Source organism: Cebus imitator, unplaced genomic scaffold (assembly GCF_001604975.1).
Source record: "Cebus imitator isolate Cc_AM_T3 unplaced genomic scaffold, Cebus_imitator-1.0 Scaffold146, whole genome shotgun sequence".
Lineage (NCBI taxonomy): Eukaryota > Metazoa > Chordata > Mammalia > Primates > Cebidae > Cebus > Cebus imitator.
The window spans coordinates 1636600-1653887 of NW_016107461.1; the positions used below are offsets into that span (position 1 = coordinate 1636600).

Genomic DNA, 17288 nt, shown 5'->3' on the forward strand with positions numbered 1-17288 from the left:
CTTCACATAGTTATCCTTTTTGTGGTGACACTTTTGATTTCCTGGCAGAAAGGCAGCTGAAATTCTGAAATGAAAGACATCCACTGTTCATTTTATTTGATACAATGAATTTACTTACTGACTTTTTCTTAGGAGGTTAATGAGCTTTTAAAGCTACTATAAATAAATTATAAGGAATATACTATTAGATAGATGAACAGATTGAACATGTCCAAAGTGTCTTTAGAGTTAAAATTGTTTCTTTGAAACACCAGGTTTCAGCTCACTTTCTTCCTCACTTGTTCAGACATAGAGTATTAGGAAGAATGTCCCTCCTAGCCTTTCAACAAAACACCTCAGAGAGCTGGAGGGAGAAACAGTGTGAACTACAGACAGAATGTGGAGCCCCCAGAGCCACTGATAAAGAGCATTCACACTCTCTTGCTAACTCTTCTACTGACACCTTAGGGCTTCAAAAAATATAGCAACCACCCTGGTAAAGGTAGGGAATGAAACCCTGCCCCCATTTTTTTTAGGCTCCTCTCCCATATGACCCCTATGTAAAAGCCTTAATAAGGAATGGGTGGGGAGGAGTAAGAGTTACTTGTCTTTGAGGAACTAATGAAAACCCACAGCAGCCTACAGCAAGGGGATGGGCAGGATCAGAAGACCTCACCCCAGGTCAAGGGGTATACATCATCTTAATCAGAAAAACAGATAATGTCCCCATTTTCTGCCCTCACTACTGAGACTTGCAGAAGAGAAGAATTTGAGAGCTGAAGGTAGAGTAGATATTGATAAAATCCACCTGGAAAATCAGCCCCTGACCTAAATACAACCTATTATTAGAAGATTTGAAGTCAGAGGTGCACTGAGGGTACCCACAGCAACAACACATATCAAATTTCATGACTCCTGACTAGATTAACTCACCTCTCTTCCACATTAAAGCCTCCTGCAGAAAACAAAACGTAGGCCTGTTTCCAGGTAAAGACTATTATGTTCCAGTTGTTTTACATAAGATATGTGGCTTCAAAAAATAATTATAAAATACTAAAATAACAGAAATAATTCTGAAAGAGAAAAACAAAGTTGAAGGACTCACACTACCCAATTTTTAAGATTTACCATTAAACTAGTGCAATCAAGACAGTATGTTATATATTTGTTAACGACAGATACATAGAAATTTCTGGAAACAGATCAGCATATATACAAGAACATGATTTTTCACAAGATTGCCAGGGTAATTCAACTGAGAAAGGCAAGTTTTTTTTTCAACAAATGATGCTGAACAAACAATGACAGCTAGATGTCCAAATGCAAAAAAAGATGAACTTTAATACTCATCTTACCCCATCATAGAAGAATGTACTCAAAACAGATCATAAACTTAAGTGTAAAACATAAAACGGTAAAACTTTTAGGAGAAAAATCTTTGTAATACTGAGTTAGGGAAGGACTTTTTAAACACTTCACCAAAAGCAGAATCCATAAAGGAAAAAAAAAAATTGAAAATTTGACTTTATCAAAATTAGCTATAGCTATTAGATACTGTTAAGATAATGAAAAGACAAGCTGAAGACTGGCAGGAAATATATGTAAAGGAAATTTCTGACTAAGGACTCTTATTCAGAATACATACAGAACTCTCAAAATAAGAAAACAAAAAAAAATGTTAAATGGGCAGAAGATTGAAATAGACACTTTAGAGAGGAAGATAGTGGAGTGTCAAATAAACATAAAAACATGCTCAACATCATTAGTTGTTAGAGAAGTTCATATTAAAACCACAGTGTAATACCACTAGACACCTATTAGAATTCGGTAAATAAGCAAAACCCCTGACAACACCAAGTGCTGCTGCAGAGCAATGACAAAGGTACAACCACTTTAGAAAAGTCTGGTACATTTCTAAAAAAGTTAAATATACACCTACCACATGACCCAGCAATCCCACTTCTAAGTATTTACCAAAGGGAACTGAAAATGTATGGCCACACAAAAATCTGTACATAAATGTTACAGCACAGCAGCTTTATTTACAATCCCCCAAATTAGAAACAGTCTACAGGTTCTTCTACTGGTGAAGGGATAAACTAACTGTGGCATATCCATACAACAGAATATAACTCAGTCATAAAAGAAACAAACAAACAAAAAACTACTATTGGTTCACGTAACAGCATGGATAAATCCTAAATGAATTTTCTAAGTGAAAGAACCCAGTTCCAAGGCTGCACATGCTATTGCGTTTATATGACACATAGAAGAATATTATAGGAATAAAATTTACATCAGTGGTTGCCATACGTTGGACTACAGGAAGGAGTTTACTATAAAGGATAGCAAGTAGGAATTGCTGGCATGATGGAACTGCTCTGTGACACAATTCCATGCATCTATGAAAATTATAAAACTGTGCTCTACAAACAGCAAATTTTAATGTATGAAAACTAAAATTAATGCAAAATTATTACTTGTTAACATTTCTCTGAAACACAAAAGACATGGCTTGGTATATACCAGGGAAGTCTGAATATTCAAAACTCAGGAGACTGTGTCCTTCATATGTGTAATATTGGGCAAGTCATTGTTACTCAGTTGTCCTCTTTCCTGTTGGTCCTTTGAGGTTCTTCTGAACAGACCAATGCTCTTAGATCAGATCGTTAGCAGTGAAGTCACTGAGGCCCATGTAGACCTAGCAGGATGCTGAATCAAACTATAGGATTCTATTTTCCAGGATCTGATCAAAAATTGGCATCTTACCAATTTCTCTAACCTTATCAGCCTTGCTCTTAGTTCTTTAAGTAGATCCTCCCTTTGGCCTTAGAACACTTATACATGCTCATCTCTTTCCTGTCATAATTTTCACCCCTCCTCATTTCAAGGTTTTTATTATCCTTTAGAAATCAGCTCAAATACCACTAATTCAGAAAGGTCTTTCCTGACTACATTCCTTACCCGACAACCCAAACTAGGTAACATTCTTTATGTATACACTCCTACAACATCCATGAAAGCCCTTATAACAACTGTAATTAATCAAGTAACTAAGGAATTGGTAGTTTAGCATCCAGTTTCAAAAACTTTGAAAGAGAAGGAACCATATATTATTCACCACTGCATTTCTAGCAGCTAACACAGAACTTCACACAAAGTGGATGATTTATAAATATTTATGGAATGAATGAATAAATGGGTTTACTTCATTATTGGTATACAGATCAGTGCTTATTCATTCCAGTCTCATGCCTTTAAAATTTTAAACAAAAACAAGGGCTCATTGTTGGCTTGCATTTAGTTCCTAGGTGCTTGTGATGGTTCACTTTATGTGCCAACTTGACTGGGCCACAGGGTGCCCAGACATTTGGTCAAATATTAATCTAGGTATGTCTGTGAGAGTGTTTCTGGATGAAATTGACATTTGAATGGGTAGATTGAGTAAAGCAGATATTCCTTTCTAATGTGTGGTGGTGCCTTCATCCAGTCAAAGCTTGAATACAACAAAAGGCTAACCCTTCCTCCTGACTGCATGAGGTGGGACATCAGTCTTTTTCTGTCTTTGGACATGAAAAAACAGCTCCTTTTGAGTCTTGAGACTGCGGGCTTTCATACTGGAATTTACACCATTAGCTCACCTGATTCTCAGGCCGCTGGACTCCACTGAAATAAAACTAGTGGCTCTCCTGGGTTTGCAGCTTGCTGACTACAGGTCTTAGGATTTCTTAGCCCCAAAATTGTGTGAGCCAAATATATTATTATATATATTATATTTTATAAATATATTTATATAAATATATAAATCTATATATATATAGACAGAAGATATGTATATATATAGATTTATATATATATATATATGTATATATATATAAATAGAGAGAGAGAAAGAGAGGGAGAGAGAGAGATATCTCCTCTGTTTCTCTAGAGGATCATAATACAGGGCTTACTACAAAAATTTCCCTTTATATAGGTTACTTATACCTACAAAACATTTATTTATATCTTCCAATCCATTTTTGCAGTATTAGTGTATTCTTACCATACTTCAAAGTACTAGATAAAAGTCTGTGTATGATTTTTTTGGTTGGGGCTCTAGAAAGAAGCAAATTAAACTGCTACCAAAGGAAATGCTAGAGTTATGCAAAAACAAATAAAAAATTCATGTGTCATTAAGAGAGGAATACCTTTCAAATGCAGGGACATTTGCAATATGCCAAAATGTGGCAAAAACTGTTACTGTCACTCAGGAATAACAATGAGGACTCAACATCTTTCTTTGACTTCTGTAAAACTAGAGAAATATTTATATACCATCTTTGAAATCCCAGCTTCCAGAAAAATGGCAACACACAATTGCCTCATTTCCTATACTCTTGATAACTGATCTTAAGATTAAGATGCATTACATAAGTTATCATCTAACCTTTGAGGAGAGGGAGTACATCTTCTGAGAAAAGTCTTTTTAAATATTTATCACAGGTTCATTTTCATGTCAGTAAGAGCACTTCCCAAAAAAAGTACACTTCCAACTAAGAAGCTAGACAAAATAGATACTAGTAATTAAAAATACGACAATACAATAAAATAATCAGTTATTTAAAATAAATAGCATTATCATTACATATTAAAGCATTACCTTAAAAAATTAAAAGAAGACCATGCATGGTTTACTGTAATTAACCGCTGTAGGCTTTAACATCTATCTCCCCACTCTTGGGATGCTGTTAAACCATTCTTATAATTTTTAATAAAATAATACTACCAGAACACTCTACTGTAAGTTTGGGGTGAACAGGACAGTTATATTTCTTTAAGGCCACTGACTGTGTGAGAGAGAGCAAGACCAAGTATAGAAAGAAGAAAGAATCGATTGTGACTCATGTACCCCAAACAAATTTGTATTTTTCAGATACACTGTTTGACTCACTTATACTTTCTATTGAATAGTATAGGCATAAATTAACTCAATAAATATAGCATATTCTCCTTGTTATGGCCTTAAGAGTAAATAATAGAGGAATATCAGGAAAAATAATCAAATAGTACTCAGAGAGGAATAAAAAAACTAGGAAAGATGACATCAAAGGATGCCCTCTCTCACCACTCCTATTCAATATAGTATTGGAAGTTCTAGCCAGAGCAATCAGGCAAGAAAAAGAAATAGAGTATTCAATTAGGAAAAGAGGAAGCCAAATTGTCTCTTTTTGCAGATGACATGATTGTATATTTAGAAGACTCCATCGTCTCAACTCAAAATCTCCTTAAACGGATAAGAAACTTCAGCAAAGTCTCAGGATACAAAATCAATGTGCAGAAATCACAAGCATTTCTATACACCAACAACAGACAAAGACAGAGCCAAATCAAAAGTGAACTCCCATTCACAACTGTTACAAAGAGAATAAAATACCTAGAAATACAACTAACAAAGGATGTAAAGGACCCCTTCAAGGAGGACTACAAACCATCACTCAACGAAATCAGAGAGGACAAAAACACATGGAAAAACATCCCATGCTCATGGTTGGGAAGAATCAACATCATGAAAATGGCCATACTGCCCAAAGTAATTTAAAGATTCAACATTATCCCCATGAAGCTACCAATGACCTTCTTCACAGAACCAGAAAAAACCACTTCAAACTTCATATGGAACCAAAGAGAGCCCACATAACCAAAACAATCCTAAGCAAAAAGAACAAAGCTGGAGGCATTATGCTGCCTGACTGCAAACTATACTACAAGGCTACAGTAATCAAAACAGCATGGTACTGGTAACAAAACAGAAACATAGACCAATGGAACAGAATAGAGGCCTTGGAGGCAATGCCACACATCTACAACCATCTGATCTTCGAGAAACTTGACAAAAACAAGCAATGGGGAAAGGATTCCCCGTTTAATAAATGGTGTTGGGAAAACTGGCTAGCAGTGTGCAGAAAGCAGAAACTGGACCCCTTCCTGACACCTTACACTAAAATTAACTCCAGATGGATTAAAGATCTAAACATAAGACCTAACACCATAAAAACCCTAGCAGAAAACCTAGGCAAAACCTATTCAGGACATAGGCATAGGCAAGGACTTCATGGCTAAAACACCAAAAGCAATGGCAACAAAAGCCAAAATAGACAAATGGGATCTAATTAAACTCCAGAGCTTCTGTACAGCAAAGGAAACAATCATTAAAGAGAACTGGCAACCAAGAGAATGGGAAAAAATTTTTGCAATCTACCCATCTGACAAAGGGCTAATATCCAGAATCTACAAAGAACTATAACAGATTTACAAGAAAAAAAAAAAAAAAAACCCATCCAAAAGTGGGCAAAGGATATGAACAGACACTTTACAAAGAAGACACTGATGAGGCCAACAAACATATGAAAAAAGGCTCATCATCACTGGTCATTAGAGAAATGCAAATAAAAACCATATTGAGATACCATCTCACACAAGTTAGCATGGCAATCATTAAAAAATCTGGAGACAACAGATGCTGGAGAGGATGTGGAGAAATAGGAACACTTTTACACTGTTAGAGTATAAATTAGTTCAACCATTGTGGAAGACAGTAGGGTGATTCCTCAAGGACCTAGAACTAGAAATATCATTTGACCCAGCAATCCCATTACTGGGTATATACCCAAGGAATTATAAATTGTTCTATAATAAAGACACATGCACACTTATGTTCACTGCAGCACTGTTTACAATAGCAAAAACCTGGAACCAATGCAAATGTCCATCATCGATAGAATGGATAAAGAAAATGTGGCACATATACACCGTGGAATAGTATGCAGCCATAAAAAATGATGAGTTCATGACCTTCATAGGGACGTAGATGAATCTGGAAACTATCATTCTCAGCAAACTGACACAAGAACAGAAAACCAAACACCGTTTGTTATCACTCATAGGCGGGTGTTGAACAATTAGAAAATTTGGACACAGGGAGGGGAGCATCACACACTGCAGACAGTGGGAGGGGCTCAGGTAGGGACAGCGGGGCTGGAGAGGAATAATGAGGGGAGAAATACCAGATATAGGTGATGGGGGGATGAAGGCAGCAAACCACCTTGCCATGTATGTACCTATGCAACAATCCTGCATCATCTGCATAGGTACTCCAGAACCTAAAGTACAGTTAAAAAACAAACAAACAAACAAAAAAACTAGAATAGAAAGAAATAGAGAAAGAGGCTCCATGGTTTGAATTATAAATGGGGCAGCAATTCCCCACTTTCTGTTATGATTCAGAATATTATCACGTTATTCTGTACTTGTTTTGTTATCCACTGGTTTTAAAAAAGAAGAATACTTACATTTTTAACTCTCTGAAGATATTAAAGTTCAAGAAATTATTTCTTTGGGTTATGATCAGTGTAACATTAGTGAAACAAAGTTTGTAGGAGGGATTTCCCATTTCTGCTCTAAACAATACACTTAAACTTACTGATGTCTCATGTAATTCTCTCCCCCTGGCCCTTTATGAGTCTCCTACAAATAGTACAATATGAATGAAAAATACACTTTTCTCTAGGAAAAACTGTGTGCCTCTAGTGAAAGGTCCTAAAATGACAGTGGAAGAGAAAACTCATGCAACAGAAATCCAAAATTACTGATCACTGATTTCTACTTGAAAGCAGTACACAAGTTGAGCATTCCTCTTCCAAAAATCTGAAATCAAAATCCAAAATACTCCAAAGTCTGATGCTTTTTGAGCACTGACATAACACAAGTGGAAAATTCCATACCTCATGTCATGGGACAAGCCAAAGTCAAAACGCAGGCACATCACACACAGTTTTTTTGCGTTCCCAAGGGAAAAATAAAATTACCTTCAGGCTATAGGTATAAAGTATGGATGAGACATAAATGACTTTCATGTTTAGACTTAGGTCCCATTCCCAAGATCTCTCATAATGTATATGAGAATATTCCAAAATTGCAAATATGTATATCCCGATCTGAATCATTCTGATCCCATACATTCTGGATAAGGGATACTCAACCTGTATTAATTCAAGTTGCTCTGCATTCAGAAGTAGATAATGAACCAAAACTCTCAAGTACTAAACACTCAACATAAAGACACTGAAATACATATTTGGAAGGTGACTTAATTGGTAGATATTTTAGAGCAATTTTGCTTTCTGGAGGGAGGTAATGATTCGGGGGATGTAATGCATTTGTCTTTTAAATCAGAAACATGTGTAATGTATGTTGATTAATTTTCTTCCTCAGGAAGTCAAGCTAAATATAAAAATGGAAAATAAACATAATCATCCTGCTATGCTTAAATGTTTGAGTCCCTCCCAATATTCATGTTAAAATCCTAACCTCCAAGATGATGGTATAAGAGGCAGGGCCTGTAGGAGGCAATTAAGTCGTGAGGGCAAAAACTTCATGAAAGTGATTAATGTTCTGTAAAAGACACCAGAAAGCTAGCTCATCCCTTTTTTTTTGAGAGACGAAGTCTCGCTCTGTCACCAGGCTGGAGTGCAGTGGCGCGATCTCAGCTCACTGCAACCTCTGCTTTCCAGGTTCAAGCAATTCTCCTGCCTCAGCGTCCCGAGTAGCCGGGATTACAGCCACATGCCACCATGCCCAGCTAATTTTTGTATTTTTAGTAGAGACAGGGTTTTACAATGTTGACCAGGGTGGTCTTGATCTCTTGAACTTGTGATCCACCCACCTCGGCCTCCCAAAGTCCTGAGATTATAGGCATGAGCCACCGTGCCTGGCAGCTCATCCATTTTATACCATGTGATGACACAACACAGCAAGGTGTCATCTACAAACAAAGAAACAGGACGTGACCAGACTTCAAATCTGCCCATATCTTGAACTTGGACTTTCCAGCATCCAGAATCACAAGAAATAAATTCTGTTGCTTACAAGCTACCTAGTCTATTGCATTTTGTTACAGCAGCCTGTATGGACTAAGACACAAGCTGACATTTATGCCTAGACTATGTAGAAGCACAATCTCTATGGATTTACCCATTTATCCCTTGTTCAAATTCTGTAAATTAAGATACTAATATCACTTCCATTTCACTGATGAAGAAATAAGGGTTTTGAGGGTAAGTAGCTTGCTAAGTGAGACAACTAGTAAATGGCAGAAGAAGAAACAGAATTCTATTCATTTCAAAGTTCCTCTTCTTGATTAATGTGTTAAATTGCTTCTGAAAATATCAAAGAGTATAAGATAGAGTGTGAGGCCCAATATTAAACACCAAAGTTCTTAAAACTTGGCTAAACCAGGCAAGTGATGCTAACTTTTGCAACTGAATTAGCTGAAAATATTTAGCAATTGAATTAGCTGAAAATATTTTTCTGGAAGAAATAATATTGTAACTTTTAAGGTCTTCTAACTGAATATGCTACTTTTCAAATTTCACTTTCTTGAGGGTATTAAAATTCCTGTTTGTTTGCTACAAATCCTTTACTAAAAATCACTTATCTCAATATTGAAATTCCAGAAAACTCAATAGATGGCAGGTGTTTGCAATAATTTTGCTGAAATTATTATATAATTAACATTAGAGTCTAATCACCTACAGCTCCTGAATTCACTAAATTTGGATCTGTAATTAATTACCTGTTATGTATTAGAATACTTTTTCTGTAAATATGAAGCTTGCTCTCACAAGTTTCATTTTATTTGGTTACCCCTTCTACTATGCTAAATGCAGAATTATGATTTTAACCATAAATATCCTCCAATTTAATGCTTTTCAATTGTAAGTATCCATATTTTTTTCCACATTTATTACCAGTTACCTTGATATTTATGGGATTAAAAAACTTAAATTATATGTAAGATTAGCAGTTTATCCATTCTGAATTCTGAAGCCTGAAATCTCATTACTACCTAGAAGGTAAACTCTAAATGTATAATGTGTTGATGCTAAATTTCACCAAATAGTAATGAGATGTGTTTTGATGCTAAATTTCACCTAGAACCTAAACTTTCTAAAATAGGTGGGGTGTACATGCTGACACATCTGCCTATCGCTTTATTAAACAAATGATTAAATTCTTACAAAAGCCAGGTATTAAAAATGTTTTTATATAAGACGAGAAGTAGAAAAAGTAAAACACTAACAATTCTTACTCAATATAGCTTGTCTTATTTTGGGAAAACAAACCTAGACCTCCCTTTCTTAGGAACAAAATTACCCATCCAATAAGGTAAAGAAAGTAGAAGAGAAAAAAAAAAAAAACAACAGGCAATATAATTAATACTTCTAATCAGGGAACAAATATTATCTATGTATTTACCAGGATAAAAAAACTATTAAGTAAAATTGATAATTAAAATGAGTTCAGGAGTTTGGCCAAAATGTAGAATACAATTTGTCCCTGAATTTGGACTAAGGTGTAGTAATTTCATGCTTTTATGAACTGTCCCCCCTTTGTTAAAACATAGCAGGAAAATATGGAATTCTAAATAAAAAGCAAAATTAGCCATTCAAGAATAAGATAAACATATCAAAGTATCAGAAATGGAAAAGAAGTGTAAAAATCTCTAGTTTGCCAAGGAAATATTCAAGGCAACCTGCAGATTTGCTGATGGAAGTAAAGGGAATACAAATTCTCCCACTTCTAGCAACAGGACTACTCAGGCTCACTGCTTGGAACAAGGAGCTAGACCTAGGGCATGCCCTATTAATAATGAAAGAAAGATGAAACAAAAAGCACTGCTGACTACCACCCAGGGCTGTGGCTTTTAAGAAGCAGCAGGGACCACATAAAGTTAGCCTCAATAAAGACAGGAACTAAACCTAAAAAGATGATGGGTCAGTGACTGAATTTGCAAAATCGCTAGTATCAGCTTGGAGTAGAAACTTCATATCTCAATTTTTAGCCCTCATTTAGATCATACTGGGGATGGGGAATGATGGAGGCAATCAATAACAATTAGACAGCAGGAAGGGCAAAGAGGTAGAAACAATAATAGAGAGGAGATCCAAAAAAGAGAGTGAAAAAAATTATAAAACTTATAACGCTTAGAAACAGAGCAACAAAATCAATGATCAGAATATGAATATGTATTCATATCCAAATTAATTTATAAAACTGCCACAGAATTAAAAGAAATGTATTTGTAATAAGTATAAAATTAATTTTTAAAAGAAATTATTTAACAAAGGTTAAATCTAATAAAATTGGAAAGAACCAGAGAAATCTTGTTTATAGGAACTTCTGCCAGATAAAATGTAGTAGGTGGCAGCGGCCCAAAACTTCCATTGCAAGAACTAGAAAAAAAAAATGAATAAATTACAAAATTTATCTTTTTCAAGATATGAGAGGGCTTGTTGAAGCAAGAAGATAAGATGAATTAGAATTTCAAAGGATAAGAGCTCTTCCAAAGTAGGCAAAAGAATGACCCACTAATTTCTTCTCAGGGGTTATTTGCTAATTTGGGAAGCCTATACTGATTTTAGTTACAGACTGAGAATCAGGTTTGGCCCACCCTCAGGGACTCTACCAGGAGAACCAAACCAGCAAGGCTTTCAAGGGGTCAGTTATATTCCTTTTATAAAGCAAAGTGCCGACATGTGGTGTCCCGAACAGGAGGCTGAATTTCCTCAAGGCACATTTACTTATATTCTGAGTCATGCTTAAAAAGTTGGGGAACTAGGCCAACTGCATCTAAAAGCCAACATGAAATCTCTCATAGTCAGTATGTTGGAAACAAAATTCTGCTAAAGGCAAGGTGCTTGCTTTAAACACGTAACTCAGAAGATTTTCAAGAATGTGAAGGTATGAAGGGCAGGAAGCTAAAGAGTTAAACACAAATTTCTTATGTTGGGGGGAAGAACTGAATTACCAAGGGTCTTCACAGCTGAAAAGACTCTTCTGAGTCTCCAACCAAAAGCTTAAGAGAACCACATGAAAATAATAGAAATAAACCAGGGGTCTTAATAATATTATAAAAAAATATAAGCCCAGCTTGATGACTGACTGCATCAGCACCCTCACCCTATCGGTACAAGGTTTTCATGTTGTTATTTTGTTTTAATTAGAAAGCCCATTCTGATAAAAGATATCACCTAGAAATTTATAATCATTTAACATACACTTAGACATAAAAAATAAAAAATTATTAAATAGTAAAAAGTCAGGAATATAGATTGATAATCTAGAGAAAACAAAGATAATTGATGCAGAGGAATAATATACTTTTGCTAGTATAAACTAACGATGACTAATATGTTAAAGAAAGTAGAGCAGATGGATAAAAATAGATAAAAGAATTACAATTTTAAAATATAACCTATAAAAAGAAATAAAATTCCATTCTAGAACTAAAAAAAATACAATATTTGACACTAGAAACTCTGAATGTATTCAACACCATTCTTATTAGAACAGAAGACAGGATTAGAAATTCAAAACAAGTTGATAGAAAATATCCAAACTGAAGCACAGAGAAAAAAAAGAAAAAGAGAAAACAGAAAAAAATTAAAAAGATGTGTGGAACACTGTTAAAAGGTACAACATACATGTAATTGTGGTCTCCAAAGAAAAAGAATGCATCAAATAAAAAGAATGAATAAACTAGAGGCACTATAGACTAAGGCTTTTCCAAACTTCTGAAAAGCATCAATCCACAGATTTAAGAAACTCAATAAATATAAAATACAAAAATACCCAGAAACCACATTTTGGCATATCATGCCAGAAATCCAAAGACAGAAAACCTTAAAAGGAACCAGAGAAAAAAGGCATTATCTCCAAAGAAGCAAAAATAACACTTCAAGAAGCTTTCAACACAAACTAAAAAAGATTTGCAAAAAATGAAAAACAATGCTATTCTCTTAAGTATTTTTGTCTTAGACAACATATTCTTTTATCAAAATTTTATATCAACATGTAATGAATTCATTATTAAATACATGAATATATATATTTAAAATTTATCTGTTTAAATTTCAAATATAGCAAACAAATTTTGATAGCAATAACTGACATAAAAGTGGAGGACCTCAATTTTTCATACCCCACATCTAATATGTCAGATCAATCTTGAAACATAAATTAGGATACACTTTTCACTTACACTGATACTTCACCAAATCAAATCCAAGCACCACTGCCTCTCACTTCAATTACTGTACTAGTACTTAGTGGTTTCCTTAGAAGGATAAATTGCTATTTACTAAAAAGGAAAAGACTAAGGGAGCAGCAAAATGCAGGCTAGAAGTCAGAAGTCTAATTTTGAACATGTTCAACATTAGAAACCTATGCAAAGAAGTTGAGTAAGCAGTTAGATTTATAGGTCTAGATTCAGAGAAGAGGTGCTGGCCTCATAAATAATATTGGGTCCACTGAGATATACTTGATAATTAAGACCATTAATGAGCTTTATGTAAAAAGCAAATGTAAACAAAGAAAAGCGATCCAAGGTTTGAACCCTGATGTATTTCAAGATCAAAGGCTGGTGCAATGGTTGAGTGTTCCTGCCAAAACTCATATTGGAAGCTTAATTCTCAGTATAGCAATGTTGGGAGGTAGTCCCTTTAGGAGGTGAATAGGTTATTAAGGTAGATTAATATGTTTCTCTTAAGATTAGATTAGATCTCCAGGGAATGGATTAGTTCCCAAGAAAGCAGGCGAGTTATGAAGTGAGGTTGCCTCTAGCGCTAAGTCTCTTTGCATGCGCCTGCTTCCCCTTCCACTTCTCTGCCATGCTGTCACATAGCACAAGGCCCGCATCAGAAGCCATGCAGATACCAGTACCATGCTCTTGGATTTTCTAGCAACCAGACTTATGAGGCAAACAAACCTCTTTTCTTTAAAAATTACCCACCCTCAGGTATTCTGTTATAGAAACACTAAATGGACTAATATGATTGGTAAGATATGAAGAAAAAGTCGCTAGTATGGTAAGAGGAGAGAACCAAGTCAGAAAGTGAAGAAAGTGTTGCTAGAAGGGGGGTGGGGTGGGCAGTAGGAGATAAATCATGTCAAGTATTTCAGCTGTGTTGAGGAGTGAGCACTGGGTTTAGCAACATGGAGGTTTCCGAATACTGGTGGAGTGGAAAATAAAGCTTGATTATACTCTTAACAGGATCATGAATGCATAAGATAAGCAATAGTAAATATGGACAGAATTTTTCGAAGCATTTGCTGTAAAGGGGAGCAGTGAAGTTGAGTAGTAGTTGAAGAATGATGCAGGTTGAGGGAGTGTTTTAAAAAGGGAACTAGTACAGGATATTTGAATAATGATGGGAAAGTGTAAAGTGCTATAAATATGTCATTGAGTAGGTGAGAGGGGTGGGATCTGGTAAATAAGTGAATGGAAAAGGAGCACAGATGGTTTAACCGTAATTAGAGTATAGATCCATACGCTATATCCCTAGTTAATGTAAGGCAGACAATATAGATGTAAATGCAGGAGCGTTAGTACAGTAGATGTTCCAGTGAATGTGTAGATGTTCTCTTCTAAATATATATACGTGTGTGTATATGCTATTTATTTAAATACTTTTTATTATATAGGAAGCCAGTTTAATAGCTAAGAGTAAGTGTTGGGAGGTGGGCAGGGAGATATTAGAGGCTGAAAAGAGGGAAGTGTGAAATAGTCACCTAGGTGAGCAAAAGAATGGACGGTTACTGTTTCTCAGAGTGTGATATGGGAACCCTAGGAACCTCTGAGAACTTTTCAAGGAGTCTGTGATGTCAAAGTTATTTTCAAAGAAATACTAATACAGTATTAACTCATTTCACTCTCATCTACTTCTGAAGGTATGGTGGAGCTTCCAGGGGCTACATGATGTGAGGTATTGTAAGAGATTGAATGCACAAACAGTCCAATCGGGATTTTTGTTAGGATTGTATTGAAGCTATAGGTTAACTTGTGGGAATTGGCCTGTTTACAATATCGAATCCTCTAATCCATAAAAATGACATATTCCTCCAGTTACTTAATTTTTTTTTTTCAGTTTTTCTTAATGTTTTGGTTTCCAGTGTACAGATTGAACACATCTTTGATTAGATTTATCACCAGGTATTTGGCTTATTTTGTGCTAATGTAAAAGAAAATTGTCTGTAAATGCATTAAAGAAGTTTGAAAACTGTTGCTAAAGAATAAAAAATGTACAAAACTAGAGTGTGTAACAAATATGTGTGTATATCCATATATCTCTTCTTATGTTCAAACTACATAGATTTCATAAAAAGGAAATTCACAAGAAGGGTCATCTATGGGGTGTGTGTGTGAGTAGAGTAGATCTCAATTCGAAAGGATACTCAGGGCCTTTATATGTGGATTATTTGTTCTTTAAAACAAGACAGAAAACTCAGATTAGAAGCAGATATGACCAAAAAAAAAAAAAAAATGGGTAGGTACATGTATGTTTGCTTTCCTGTTTACTTTCCATATCATTGAAACGCTTTAAGGGATCAAAACAATCTAACATTTCTCCCATAAATTGCTTTCTTATAAGGATTTCTTCTCCTTTGGGGCCATTAATTTTTTTCTTTCAATTCCTGTGACTTTTATTGTTTGTGAGCTGTGTCCCTCTAAGCGGCAACTTAACCAACATATCAATTGAGACTGAATTCAAAATTTTTTTCTCCTTTCCAAATAAATATTAACTTTGATAGTCTCTGAAAGAATGACAGCTATTCCACAGTTGAAACTTTGATTTATAGAAGAGAGGCAAAAGGTGACCTCCTATGACTCTCATCAAATAACATAAATCTACTGCTATTCAAAAGATTTTCCATTTGATAAAAATTAATTTCAACATATACAATAACCAAAATACTGGTTTAAAACTAATCCTTTTCATCTATAACTATATAATCTACATACATAAATTGTTCTACAAAAAGCAACTATGGACTACTTAAAAATCGAACACGGCTAAAGCAATAAAAATTATCAGTGTCAATAAAATTATAATGTTAAGTTAAAATATAAATAGTTATTCATTAATTCAAGAAATAATTTCTAAGTTCTTATGGTATTATAAGTCCTGAATACAAAGAAGAAAAGAAAGGCAAATACTCTGTTCATGCCAATAGATGGGCAAAAAGTCAAAAGAAATGAGTGAACAAAATAGTTCCAGATCATGAAAGAATACTGAAAATTAAGAATAAAGACAACTAAATGGGGTGATGTGATTTAAGACAATGACTGGGTAGGGGACTTCTAAAGACTCAGTGAATAAGGAAAGCTCTCTGAGGAGGTAACATTAAAGATAGTACCTAAGTGATAACAGGGCGAGTAGCCATACAAAAATGTGCTGGCTGGAACATGGCCTATTTTAGAATATAATAATGGCAATGTTGATGAAGAGCGATGTGGAAGGAGAAAGTATACAGGATAAGGTCAAAGGCTAGGCAAGGGGTAGACCATGTAGAGCTTTTATTCTAAACATAGTAAGTTTTATTCTAAACATAGTAAGAAGCCATTGGCAGACTTTAAGCAGGGAAGTGACACGATCTGATAACTTTGCTTTGTGAAAATAAGAGCAACAACAATAGCAACAACAAGAGCGGTTAGGAATCTAGTGCTGTAGTAGTTCAGGCAGTAGAAAATGGGAGTAGTAGTGATGGAGAGAGAGAAGTGGAGGTATTTATCTTGGAGACCGAACCAAAGTATCTGGTGAACTGAATGTAGACAACAAATGAAGCTGATGAATCAATGGTGACTCCTATATTTTTGATAAAAATTAATGACTTCCCATTTTAAATATTTAATTTTTTGTCGTTAGCTATTTTCACAATAGTGGTATATCATAAACACCCCAAAACTCTGTGGCTTAAAATAACAATCATTTTAGCTTTCTTCTGCATCTGTGTTCTTGTTGATCTACTCTAGGGTTGGAGACAAGTTGCAGGTTGGGTCCCATCTGCGCCATAGCTCTCTCAGGTTCCTTGGATCAGCTCTAGCAAGATCTTGTCCTTCTCATTGTGGTGGAGAAACACAAGAAGACAAGCTCAACTTTAAGCTTCTGTTTGGGTCATGTCTGTTAACAATCCACTGGCCAAAGCAAATCTTAATGGCGGAGCCAGAATTAAAAGATAGAGAAGTACACTTTTCCTCTAGTGAAAAGACCTGCAATATCTTAGGACAAAGACCACAATTAGATGGAGGTACAAAGAATAGAGCCAATAATAGAGACAAATTAAACAACTGTAAAAGGCTACCAGTTTTTGGAAAGCTCCAAATCATTTTTCAAGATAACAATGAGGAACATGTAATTCTTCTTCTTAGTTTTATTAAGCAATTAAGTAAACATTTTCAAACTCTATTTTATCATTAAAGACTATATTTA

The 17288-nt window shown here is 35.0% G+C and overlaps 1 protein-coding gene and 1 long non-coding RNA gene across 2 annotated transcripts in view; both read right to left on the reverse strand.

The window, feature by feature from the left end:
- The window catches only part of ANKRD50 (ankyrin repeat domain 50), a 49559-nt gene that overhangs the window by 21854 nt on the left and 10417 nt on the right, over nt 1-17288 (reverse strand). The window lies entirely within an intron of this gene.
- On the reverse strand, nt 169-7940 carry LOC119473298. The gene is made up of 3 exons (XR_005202502.1): nt 7869-7940; nt 5961-5969; nt 169-181 (listed from the first exon to the last, which is right to left on the reverse strand). It is a non-coding gene; the product is annotated as an uncharacterized LOC119473298 (long non-coding RNA).